This window comes from Phocoena phocoena, chromosome 10, assembly GCF_963924675.1.
Source record: "Phocoena phocoena chromosome 10, mPhoPho1.1, whole genome shotgun sequence".
In the NCBI taxonomy this organism is placed as follows: domain Eukaryota; kingdom Metazoa; phylum Chordata; class Mammalia; order Artiodactyla; family Phocoenidae; genus Phocoena; species Phocoena phocoena.
In genome coordinates this window covers 92,509,781-92,522,486 of record NC_089228.1, presented here as the reverse complement: position 1 = coordinate 92,522,486, position 12,706 = coordinate 92,509,781, and positions in this window count along the sequence as shown.

Genomic DNA, 12,706 nt, shown 5'->3' with positions numbered 1-12,706 from the left:
GACTCTCAACCACTGCGCCACCAGGGAAGCCCGGAACTATCAATTTTTGATCCAGATGTAGATAATTAGGGAAGAGGAATAAATGAAATGCATAAATAATGCCAAAATATTAAGACGATGGTAGAAATTTCAGCTACTGTGTGTGTGTATATATATATATATATATATATATATATATATATATATATCAATTCTCCTAACATACCAAAAATAATAATAAGTGCTCGGTAAATTGGGTTCAGATAAGATGCCTAATATGAATAAGAAAATAAGCCCAAATCATAAACTTTTAAAAAGAGATATAGTTTCAAAGAAGCAGACACACAGACAGAGATAACAAACTAGTGGTTACCAGTGGGGAGGAGGAAGGGGGAAGGGGAAAGATAGGGGTAGGGGGTTAAGAGGTACAAGCTACTATTTATAAAATAAGCTATAAGGATATATTGCACAACACGGGAAATACAGCCAATATTTTATAATAACTATAAATAGAGTATAACCTTTAAAAATTGTGAACTCACTATATTGTACCCCTGTAACTTATACAATATTGTACATGAACTAAACTTCAATTAAAAAAAGATATAGTTTTAAATCTCTTAAGTACTTACAGAAAAACTTCAAAATGAGCAATAAATTATTAAGTGAATACACTATGAGAGCTTTATATTATATAAAATAGCAATGCATGCAAACAGGTACTTCTAAAGTGCTTTCCTATGTACTCTTTTCCTTTCTGATGTACTCAATATTTTGTCTGTGATATAATTTGTATTACTTTTCAGCACAGAAAATCTTTTTTCACTGGAAAATTACTAATATAAACTCAGATGTGGACACGAATTCAGACCACGAAAGGATCAAAACGAACAAAATTTCTGTCCAATGAAAGTGAAACCTTCATCATGTAGACTGTTTCTTCCATTCACCAAGCAGAGATGCTTCTGGGCACAAAAATAACTAAAGCTGTCCTGAGCAACTGGAGAGTGGACATTTGTTCACTCCTTCTACACAGATTTATGCACATCTGTACTACTCTCAAACGATGAAGCTGCAAGGGAAAATTTAGAGGTCACTTAGTCCAGACCCTCATTTTACCTGCAAAGCTCTGAGGATTAGAGAGATCAAATGCCACGAGCAAGCTGAGTTTATTAGAGAGAGGGAAGCGGGTTCCTTTCCTCCCTGATCCTTGCTCTTTCTGCCTCACTGCCCTGGACCCTGAGAGGCGGCAAGAGCCCCCAGTCACATGGAGGCTGGCTGGGAAGCAGGACCTCTAAGAAACGGAATGAAGCAATGATGACACGATAAAATGAGCTGTGCAGACAAGTACACAGGAACTGAGGGAAGTGGGGAAGGAGACTGGTTCAGGCTGAAATAGCTGGGGAAACCTTTCCGTCCTGGAGAAGGGGAGGCTCACGCTGGACGTTCACGGCAGGGTAGAATGTGGGAGTAAAGGCAGAGGGGTGAGGAAAGAATCTGAGCCAAGCCTGGTGGTCAGAAATAAACACGATATGCACAGGTAAAGGCTGAGACCTGGGGTGGACCCCAGGTTATGTCCACACTCTCTACCACCCTCGGTCACCCTCTCACCCACGCCACCACCACCACCTCCCACATGCCTGTTACTTTGCCCTAAACACTACACAGATAAATTAGAAAACCCCAAAGGAGCACAATAACATGATAACAGTACTGAGCATCAACAGCATTTACCAGGTACCGAGTGCTCTTCTAAGTGTCTTACATATATTGACTTATTTAACCCTCATGCTGATTATAATCCCCACTTTTCAGATGAAGAAACTGGGGCATTAAGTGACTTGACCAAGCTAGTAAGTGGCAGGGCTGGTATTCGTATCACAGGAAATACAAAGTCCTGGGATATCCAACGATAACCGAACACACAGGCATAACAGGCCAAGTTTAAGTAGCAGCTTCAGAATAGCTTGGCACCCTGTTCCCTATCACACAGCCTTTATCCCTTCCTGTTCTCCTGATAATTCAGTCCCAATTGCTAAGGATTCTTAAGGCTGCTGTCACACCTCCAGGGCTACTTCCAAAAGCCCAGGAGAGCTGATCCAAGTGGTACCTCAGCAATCCAAACACAGTGGACATCTGAGACAAACCCTTCTATAGAGAGATGGCTGCCATCTGGCAACTGAGAACGAATTTCAAAACCATCCTCCCTTTTTGTACAAAGTATCTGGTCATGGAGTTTGTTATCAGCAGAACCAGGATTAAAAACTGTGACCTTGGACTTCCCTGGTGGCGCAGTGGTTAAGAATCCCGCCAATGCAGGGGACACGGGTTCAAGCCCCGGCCTGGGAAGATTCCACATGCTGCAGTGCAACTAAGCCCGTGTGCCACAACTACTGAGCCTGTGCTCTGCGAGCCACAACTACTGAAGCCCGCGCACAGCAACGAAGACCCAACGCAGCCAAAAATAAAATAAATGTAAAAAAAAATTGTGACCTCTGTCTCTCCTCTCTCTCACCCTTATTCTCCCAAGGCGTGTATCTGTATTTTTGGCAAAGCAGCCAAAGGGAAAACATCACACGGAGCCTTCTTGTAGGGTTCGAGGTAAAATGAGTAACAGCTGGACGGAAAGAGCAAAGAGAAAGTGAGTCATGGATATGGTGCTAAATCTATAAGCTTTTTCTCTGGCTTTCTTTGAAATGTTTTCTTTAAGCTCAGAGCTGGAGGCTTATATTTACACACGGCACAACTCCACCTGAGACTCCGGAGTTAGGCTCTCAGTAACATGGAAAGCTCATAACCTTTTGTTCAAATTGCAGCATCTGGACCTGCAGTACTTGTGTCCCTTTTACAACAATGTAACTTAAATGAGGCAATTTAACTGCCAGGGCTTGACCAGGGAGATGTGGGTTAGGGGGACCTAACAGCGACTGGTTTCCTGAGACCCGACAACTTCCTGCAATGATGTGTGGCTCTGGGCACCACAAACTAAAAAGCCCTCCTTTGATTCTCAATCCCCATGGTTGTATCTTACTTTCACCTATGGATTCTGGTCCTTCCAGCTGATTGCTGACACACTAGGAAGGGGAAACAGGCCCACTGACCGTAAGTCACAAGGGTACTTAAGTGTTTTGTGCTTGCTAGTGTTTCAGGCATATTAAATGTTGGACACTCTTCTTCCTTACTCCCCGGATGAATGAAAAACCACTGAGATCACTGCAGGGGTAGCAACAGACTAAAAAGAAATAAACTTTTTACAATAAATAACAACTTGGAATACCCTTTTAAAAATAAAATTAAATGCCTTTGTACAATAAATGATATTTGTTACTGCTCGATTACAATTTAAATTGTAACATTCTAAAGGAAAAAAATCCCTTTGTATAAGGTGGAACTTATTTTAAAAAATGTCTGAACACAAAGCTTTCTGGAATTAAATGGTAAATCTATATATATATATATTTTTTTTTTATTCTACAAAATACAGGAAGAGTATTAGAATAAAACCCTCTACATTTCTTAGGAGCCATGTGTACCAAGACTTATTTATAGTAGCCTACATAAGGCTTGCATTCATGCCCACGGCTCTTTTATAATAAAATTTTCCTTCAAGTTCTCCTTTTGTTGTGAACTTGTTATTGCCTTCCCACTGGCTATACACAACCACACATGTCTTTCAAAAGCTAACTGAAGCACAGAGAAGTAAAACATGATTTATTCAAGGTCAACTCTCCAGTCAGTGGCAAAGCCATAAATACAGCCTCTACACCGCAGAGTGTTCTGGGTGCTGGGCCACACTGCACCGTGAAGTTTTGACTCTTGATTGCTGTTTTCAAAATTCCCTTGGGTAGGGGCTTCCCTGGTGGCACAGTGGTTGAGGGTCCACCTGCCGATGCACGGGACACGGGTTCGTGCCCCGGTCCGGGAGGATCCCACATGCCGCGGAGCGGCTGGGCCCGTGAGCCATGGCCGCTGAGCCTGCACGTCCGGAGCCTGTGCTCCGCAGCGGGAGAGGGCACAGCAGTGAGAGGCCTGCGTACCGCAAAAAAAAAAAAATTCCCTTGGGTATTTTACAGCGGCTCATGTTGACAAGCTAGAAGGAAGCAGCTTTTAACAAACTTAATTAACATTGCACAATTTCACATTCTTGGACCTATCACACATACCAATTCGTTTTTAACACAGGCATTTAAAACTCCCTTTAAGACACTGTACAATTGACTCAAATATATATGAATGGGACAGGATTTAGTAGCCTAAAGTATATCCTGTTTTCTTCCCATTAAATGCAGCTGAATCACAGTGCATGGTAAGCAGTTGGTGCAAAAAGAAACGCTCTGCAGTTAGGACAGCACTCAACTGCACTAGACCCCGTCCTAGGATAAGAATCGCATGAACAGTGCCTGGCAAGGGTGAAAAGGCGGCTCTGGGAGTGCAACATGCATTCGGGGGGGGGGGCGGGGGGGGGGACATCACAAGTACTCAGCAGCACTGAGCAATGAGGGCACCAGAGCTATCGTAAAAAACACTCACAAGCGCGTGCAGATTAAACAGATAACGAGGGATTTTTTTTCTTTCTGTTTTATAAAAAGGGAGGTCATTCCTCTCGCTTTCAGGACCTTAAAAATTAAACCAGAGTAGCCAAGGGCTGGAAGCCTTTGAAGAGAGCCTTGAGCATACTTCAGGACCTTAAAACCAGGAGGAAACCTAACCCCAGGGAGTTGTTTACTTTGCTTTCTGCTACCACACTCCAAGACAACTTGATAGAACAAATGGGCATTTTATTTTGCTGCTATAGCTCTATCATGAAAAAGCTCATTTGCCATTTTATTTTTATCTAATCATGCTGGCTGTTTTTTGTCTGTCTCTCTCTCCCGTCTACCCCCATCCCACCTACACTGGCATTCTCTGTGGTCAAAGAATCTGTTTCAGTATTAGTGTTCAATATAACAAATGTCAAGTAAACACTCTACACATTTCCTGTGCTATTTAAAGCATCCTAAGCAATTATTTGCTCTAAAGTATTAAAGTGTAAATTTTCTTAGCTGTGCCAATTCTTACAGTAATAGCTGTCACAGAACCGTACTTAGAATACTCAAATGCAGCTTTTAAATCAGCTACACTCTTAGGCTACATTTGCCAAGATTTTTCTAGTTTCCATATTTTTACAGCATGTTTTTGAGACAATGTACAAAACTGCAACAAAGTGTCATCTGTGGCTCTTTTTTTCATATTTTAAGTTATTAGTAGGCCCATTGGTATCCTCGAGCATAGATTTTTCTCTAAGCAAAAAGATGAGAGAGAGAAGATACAGACAGACACATATGCACACTTTAACCTCAATGCTATACTGCTTTTTATTACAGGCCAAAATTGTGACCTTTGAAAAAATCACATTTGATAAAGCTCCAAATCATATAGTTAGTTCATAAAAGGGTCCCCTAACATTAGTTCTGTAAAGAGTGCATGCTATATCTATACCTACAAACACATGCAACACCAGAAAAATTAACACAAGACATACATATATAAATGTGTATGTGCAAATGACTACATACAGATACACACATATGCCTTTATAAGCACTTTTATGTTCAACTAGATGTGATTATTTTTAATCTTTTAAATTCATTACATGTTTTTGTAATGACATGGGAGTAACTTAAAAGTAACCTAGCTCTAAGCCCTTAATAGCTAAGAGTGCATTAAATTGCTACCTTCTCTTACAGAATTGCATGACCCTTGGAAAAAATTTCATGCAACAGGGTACGATTTGCAAACAAAAACCAAAAACCTCCTCTGCTTATTTTTTTTTGCTTTGCTTATTTTTTTAATGTAGTTAATTATTAGAATGTACTTTTCAACTGATGAAAGAATTATATTATTCCCACCAGGCCCGAACCCATTTTGATTTTTACATATTGTCCAAGGTATTTACTACTTGCTGAAAGACAGCATTCAAGCATTAGGGGACAACAAGGTTACACTATCTTAACATGTTCTACTCAATGGCTTCTGATTGTGTTATGAAGTGCCCTCACATTGGTTACCAAAAACGTTTCGCTATTTTAAGAGTCACACTGTTAAGGAACCACATGTCTGCATGGCTAATATTTGTGACTTATAACCTGACAAGCTTTTTAGAGATGTGTCAGCCCAAGTCACATTAAATCACCCCCTCAGATGGTCTGTTTGTTAGCATCCCTCCAGAGCACGCCTTGCTTGAGAGGGGACGCGTCCTCTGAGAGCACCAAAGAAACTATCACCCCACCACAAAATCCCCCATACCAGTCATGGCATTTAGGCCTGCACATCACGGCAGAGGACACTCTCCCTGACCTTTTGACGCAGATCTGACTCAGTTCCTCTTCATGCCCCACGATGGCGAGAGAAAGGAGGGATGACCGAGAGATGAGATGACCAAGCAGCGAGGAGAGACGAGAAAAAGGAGGGAAAACAAAATGAGCATCTGGCTGGGATACATTTTTGTGCACTTTTGTTAAATGTTTTCAAACATCATTTTTCTTTAGTGGCTACTTCTGAGGTGGGAAGAAAGGTGATGTGATGGGGGAGGACCCCACAGAGAGGACATCGAATTCGTGGTAATTATGAAATCTGGGTGGAGAGTTAGCTGAGTGCTCACTGAATCCTTATTCTTTATAGTTTATCTTGGTTTGCAACTATGCTTTTGTATATAGCTCACATTCATGAAAGCAATCTTGCAAGTCTCACGATGACATGGGTGGTAAGCGATAAAGTATAATTAGTTAAGAGCATAGGGTGTGAAGTTAAAATGGTACGAGTTGAATCCCAATCCTCCTAGTTACTAGTTGTGTGACCTTGGGCAAGCTACTAACCCAATTACCTTATCTGTTGAGTGGAGATAATAACTACCAACTAGGTTTACTGTGAAGATTAAGTGATCAGCACAGTGGCTGACATACCCTAAATCCTCAATATGCCAGCTAGCCATTACTATCATTAAAAGGATAGGTTCTCTGCACAATGACCTTTCTTTAGTGTGTGTGCTGTTTCTTGTGTTTGGGATCATGAATCTGGTAAATCAATATTCGCCAACCAAATGATTTATTGAATAAAGATATCAACAATCAAATGCAGTGTTTTTAAATGAAAGGCCATATATTGTTGACCAGAAGATGCCGAAATGAATGAGAGAAACAAATTTAACACTCCCACAAGCAAAGGGTGAAGAACTTGAGTATCCAGGCACCCTTTCCAGGGAGTCTAATTAATATCAGCAATGTCACCTGTCTCGTACAAGAGAAGATCAATCCAGCACTAACTTTAAAGTCTAAAGACATCTACCATTCAGGACTTCCCTGGCAGTCCAGTGGTTAAGACTCCGTGCTCCCAGTGCAGGGGGCAGGGATTCGATCCCTGGTCGGGGAACTAAGATCCCACATGCCACATGGTACGGCCAAAAAAAGAAATAGGACATCTACCGTTCGCCCTTATGAGTATTCAGAGTGCACAAAATATGTTAAATCCTAATATCTTACATTAGCAAATAATAATTAGCAAAATCCATGTGTATCTTTTTAAAAGCTATCCCGGGCTTCGTTGGTGGCACAGTGGTTAAGAATCCACCTGCCAATGCAGGGGACACGGGTTCGAGTCCTGGTCCGAGAAGATCCCACATGCCGCGGAGCAACTAAGCCCCTGCGCCACAACCAGAGCCCGCACTCTAGAGCCCGTGCTCCACAACAAGAGAAGCCACCACAGTGAGAAGCCCACGCACGGCAACGAAGAGCAGCCCCCGCTCGCTGCAACTAGGGAAAGCCTGCGCGCAGCAATGAAGACCCAACGCAGCCAAAAAATAAAATTTAAAAATAAATAAAAAAAAATAAATAAAAGCTATTCCCCCAATAATATTGAAAAAGAAATCAAAGATTAATTTGTTTGAAGCCACAGGCCACAATTTATTCAACTTTATTGTTCCCTCTGGGCATTCACAGGTTTGCAAGAAATGAACAAAATGAAGTTCAATGTAAATTCAGGAGGTTGGACAGAAAGATGTGTACGGTCTATTAAACATCATGAATGACAAACTGCCCAAATGATCAAACTATTAAATTCTGAGTTTCATGAATGACAAAGTACCTCAATAATCAAACTATCATCAACTTTAGTTGATCTTCATAGCTAAACTCAAGAATTAGCTGCTACATTAATGATGACATTTATCGAAGATATTCCTCCTTCCTTAATTTCAATTTATGTGAGCATGGTCAATCCACAGCTCTTAATTTCAGTATTTAATTCTATTATCACAGTATTAAGAGTATGCCTAGGCTCTAAGTGTCCGGAAGCATAAAGAAACTGGTAACTCTGAGAAATACATATGTTTCGGAGCCAAAGGAAGAAAATTAAGACATTTCCTTTTTTTTTTTTTTCTCTTAATAATTCTTAAATCTCCCTTTGGTGTATTTATTGAGCATTAGTTGTTATTTAATACAGTGGCTATCCCAGGAGAAAGAAAATCAACGAAAAAATAAGACTTTTCCAGGGATAAAGAGAGAGAGTTGCAATAGAGAAATACCAGAGGGGAATAATCTTTATTTTATATAGCAATTAGAACCTTATAAATAGAAAATATACTTTTAAAGTCATAGCATCGGCTTAGAACTGGCCAAAACTGAACATATTTGGAAAGTTACCGATTACTGGTGAAAACAAAGGAAAATCCAAACTGAAGGATTACATTTCTCTCAAAATCAGTCACTTGCATGTCTGTACCTCTGTCATAAAGTGTTTATGAGTTTGATATATATTCCAGGCATACGTCTCCTTCTAGAGAGCAGAAACTCCTAACCGTCCATATTCCAAACTGAAACAGATCCATCAGTATTTCACCTAAGAACAGTTCCTAAAAGCTATTAGCAAAGGCTATTCATAGACAGAGAATCAAAAGATGTAAAGAAAAAAAAAAAAAGACGTAAAGATTTTCAAGTCAAAATGTAATGCCTGGGCTTCCCTGGTGGCGCAGTGGTTGAGAGTCCGCCTGCCGACGCAGGGGACGCGGATTCGTGCCCAGGTCCGGGAAGATCCCACATGCTGCGGAGCGGCTGGGCCTGTGAGCCATGGCCGCTGAGCCTGCGCGTCCGGAGCCTGTGCTCCGCAACGGGAGAGGCCACAAGAGTGAGAGGCCCGCGTACCGCAAAAAAAAAAAAAAAAAAAAATGTAATGCTCTTTAAGTTTCTGAAGCACATGCTTAGAGAAAACTTTCACTAAACAGAAAAGCAACAGCAAGACCATTATCCCTTCACAGAAACCAGCAAATAAAGAATGTATGCACAGAACACCTGGATTTGCTTTCCTGTTTCTTTGCCAGTGACTTTTATACATACATATATATATATGTTTAGCTAACTGTCAAACAAACATTCAGAGCACTGAATGACATGCAGTCACACAGATACACTCTCACACAAAAGAGAGCAAGGCTGACGCTATTTCAGTATCATGAAATATTTTCCTAACCATGCACAGATGGAAGTACAGACTTTTCTGCCAACCGCCTGGTTCAGAAACTTTGCTCTATTTTTAATTATTTGGTTCAGAGGACCCATTTGTGATTAACTTCTGTGTTGGATGGCACAGCAAATAAAGTTCCTGACCCACAGCAAAGAACACTGAGAGAAGCTTAATTACTTTTAAACAGCAAGTGTAATATTGTAAACCATGTGTAGGGACAACTAATTTGTCAAAGACCTGTTGATGGTTCCTGCAGTTTGAAGCTGTGGAGTGTATCAGTAAAACAAAAATCCAGGAGGTCTTAAGGAAGTGACACCAAAATGAAGTGGGTTTTTTTTCTCCTCTTTTTTTTTTAAATTGAGGTATCACTGACATAAAACATTACATTAGCTTCAGGTGTACAACATCATGGTTCAAGATTTGTACACACTGTGAAATGATCACATTAAGTGTAGTTACCATCTCCTAATGACGTTCTTAATAACAAAGAAAAGTTGGTCTTTGAGAAACAACAATGGAGTGAGAAATGGAGAGTAAAGAATTAATAGTGTCGCATGTCGCAAGGACTAATCTTATTAGCACTAAAAGTTTCACTTTTGACTGGGATCGGAGAATGGAATGCCAAAGCTCTACGCACAGGAAATAGACTCAGATGCAAAGAGAAGTTGGTCAGGAAACTCAAACCATAGAATTCAGAATCACACACTAGAATTGCTGAGCAGATAAAATCCCAGAAGAGAAGCAGAAAGAGAAGCAGTGGTCTAGCAATAAGGCAGAAAAGATAGTCAAGGTAAGAATGGAGCAGGTTGGAACTGTTTTATATTTTTAAGCTCTGTGTTACTTTTTAAAAGCTGTTTCCAAACAGAAAACAGTAAACCCAAGTATCAAATCAGTATAAATACAGAAAGGAAATAAAATATAAGGCATCCAGGTAAGAACCTTGAAGGTAGAATAGAGCTAAAACCTAAAAGACATTTATTCCTAGAGAAGTTTTCTTTTGATCAATTTCCCTAAAATTTAAGTCTTTGAGGTACCTGGAAAACCTCAGATTCTACTGAACAATAGGTCACAGAGAGCCAAAATGTTTCAGGAGTAATAGTCTGCAAATGAGTCCAAGATCAATGCCAGAATGATCTGGGGATTGAAAAAACTCAACAACAAGCACCTAATTTCTTCTTGAGAAGTGTACAAATGGAGAATAACAGAATACCCTTGGCAGGGGTATGCTGAAGTCCAGCTTCTTAAACCACTATCACTGGCTACTAGCTTTTGGCTGGGTTGGTTGACATGGCAAGACCGTTAGAAGGACACAGACAGAGTTGTGGGCAATTATGAAAGTTCAATAATTGGAAGCAATTCAGGGAGCCATCATGTGGAGGAAAAAAAAAGTGATCTGTTCCAGAAAGTCCAAAATAAAGTTGACTCCTATTATACATATTCATATTCTTCCTTCTCTACTATGCAAATCAGTGAAGTATATGCATGGGTATGTGTGTTGGCAAGAGACTAGAATATTTTTTAAAAACAGAATTAGAAAAAAAGCACATCTACGACTGAATTATTGATAGTTGCAAACGGTTTCATAACACCAATGTAGTATGATTACTATGGGCCACAGGCCATGGCTTAGAAATGGTTTTTATTTCATTTAGAAATGTTTCCATTTGCTATAACAATAGCCACTGTGCTGAGATGGGATTTGACCTGTGTCTCTGTCCATAAAACAATCCCATAAAATATGTAAACATGAATTCAGTTTTCTTTAAGTCAAGAAAAACAAAACTATGGTTGTCAGAACAAGAACGGCTTTCTGTGGGATATTCTAGTTAAATGAAAGCTATTCAACCTGAATCGATCGCTGTATCCATTCTCCAATACACAGCAGATTTATATTTCACAAGGTTTTTGACACAGAACAAAATGTTACTGAAATACCTCTTCCATTCCTTTTGTCCTACATAACATTCCAGGGGCTGAACTCCCAACATGGGGCATATATTTGTCAGCTTCTGTTTGCACTGGTTCTATTCTAGGTTCGTCTTTGTTGCAAATTTTCCGCGTTGACCCTTTCCTGGCAAAACATTAATATAGACTTTTGGTTGTGCTGCAACTTGCAATAAAAAAACACATTTTTATTCTGCACCATCTTTAAGCACCTGTAACTATTAAAAATAGGCCCTGCTGTTTACACCAATGACAGAACTTTTTTTATATACATCTGCTTATATAAACACTAGAAATTCAGGGAGAAAATTATTGCGATCCAACAATCCACACATTCCTACGCAAAACCAATCACTTGAGGATTTAAAAGCTAGATCTGTGGCGAGAGACAGGCTAGAGCTAGCAGGAACAAGTCTGTACAAGATGAATTTATCCTCCACTGCCTCTCCGCTCCAGGTCATCCCAGGACTAGGCTTGTGGGAAAATGCCAAGATGGAAAGAATGGGTTGGTGCCTGTTTTCTAGCATATCTGTGTAAAAGACTCAACAAGAGCTCAGAGCGAGCTGCTGCTCTGAAAGGGACAAAAGGTGGGGAGCTGCAACATGGTCCTGGCCATTGAATGCCTAAGCCTAAGGCAGCTCCAACTCGGTCAGAAACGGATTTCAGACAATGGGGAGCTAAAACACTGGATCTCAGGGCTGATGTCCAAGAGGTGGTCTCTGAAGCTGGGTGTCATCCTTTAGGGTGGCCCAGAATTAAATGGTGACGCATTATGCCTCCTGGCGAGTTCATATATACTTTGAACGGCACAGACACCAAGTCCCGTGGACTTCCACCGAAGATCTTGGGGCAAGGAGAGACGTCCACCAGCGCTCTCTGTGACCTGTTAGAGAGAAACATTCTTAGCTACTCCGTCACCAAGCAAAACTCCCCAGCTAGGCTATAGCGCCTTGACTCCTAGGAAAAAGCTGTAAAGAGATTGCCGGGAGGAGGCCTACAAGAGAGATGGCCTTTGTCTGGTTTGCAGAATCACTGAGGAGGACTCCACATATAAAATCTAGCTTCCGTAAGCCTCAAAGAGAATCAGACTCCAAGTATTTCTGAAACCAACAGCACGGTCGTCAGCACCAATTACTTCTGCAGAGACAGAAAAGCCTTCATAACAGTTATTATACGTGTTTCTGGCATCAAGAGATGGATGGTGATTTTTACTAAAAGATTAACTGCTAGATGTCCTAGGACAGCAGATACTCATCATGAAAGCAACTCAGTGTCTCGCACAGGCTCTCTC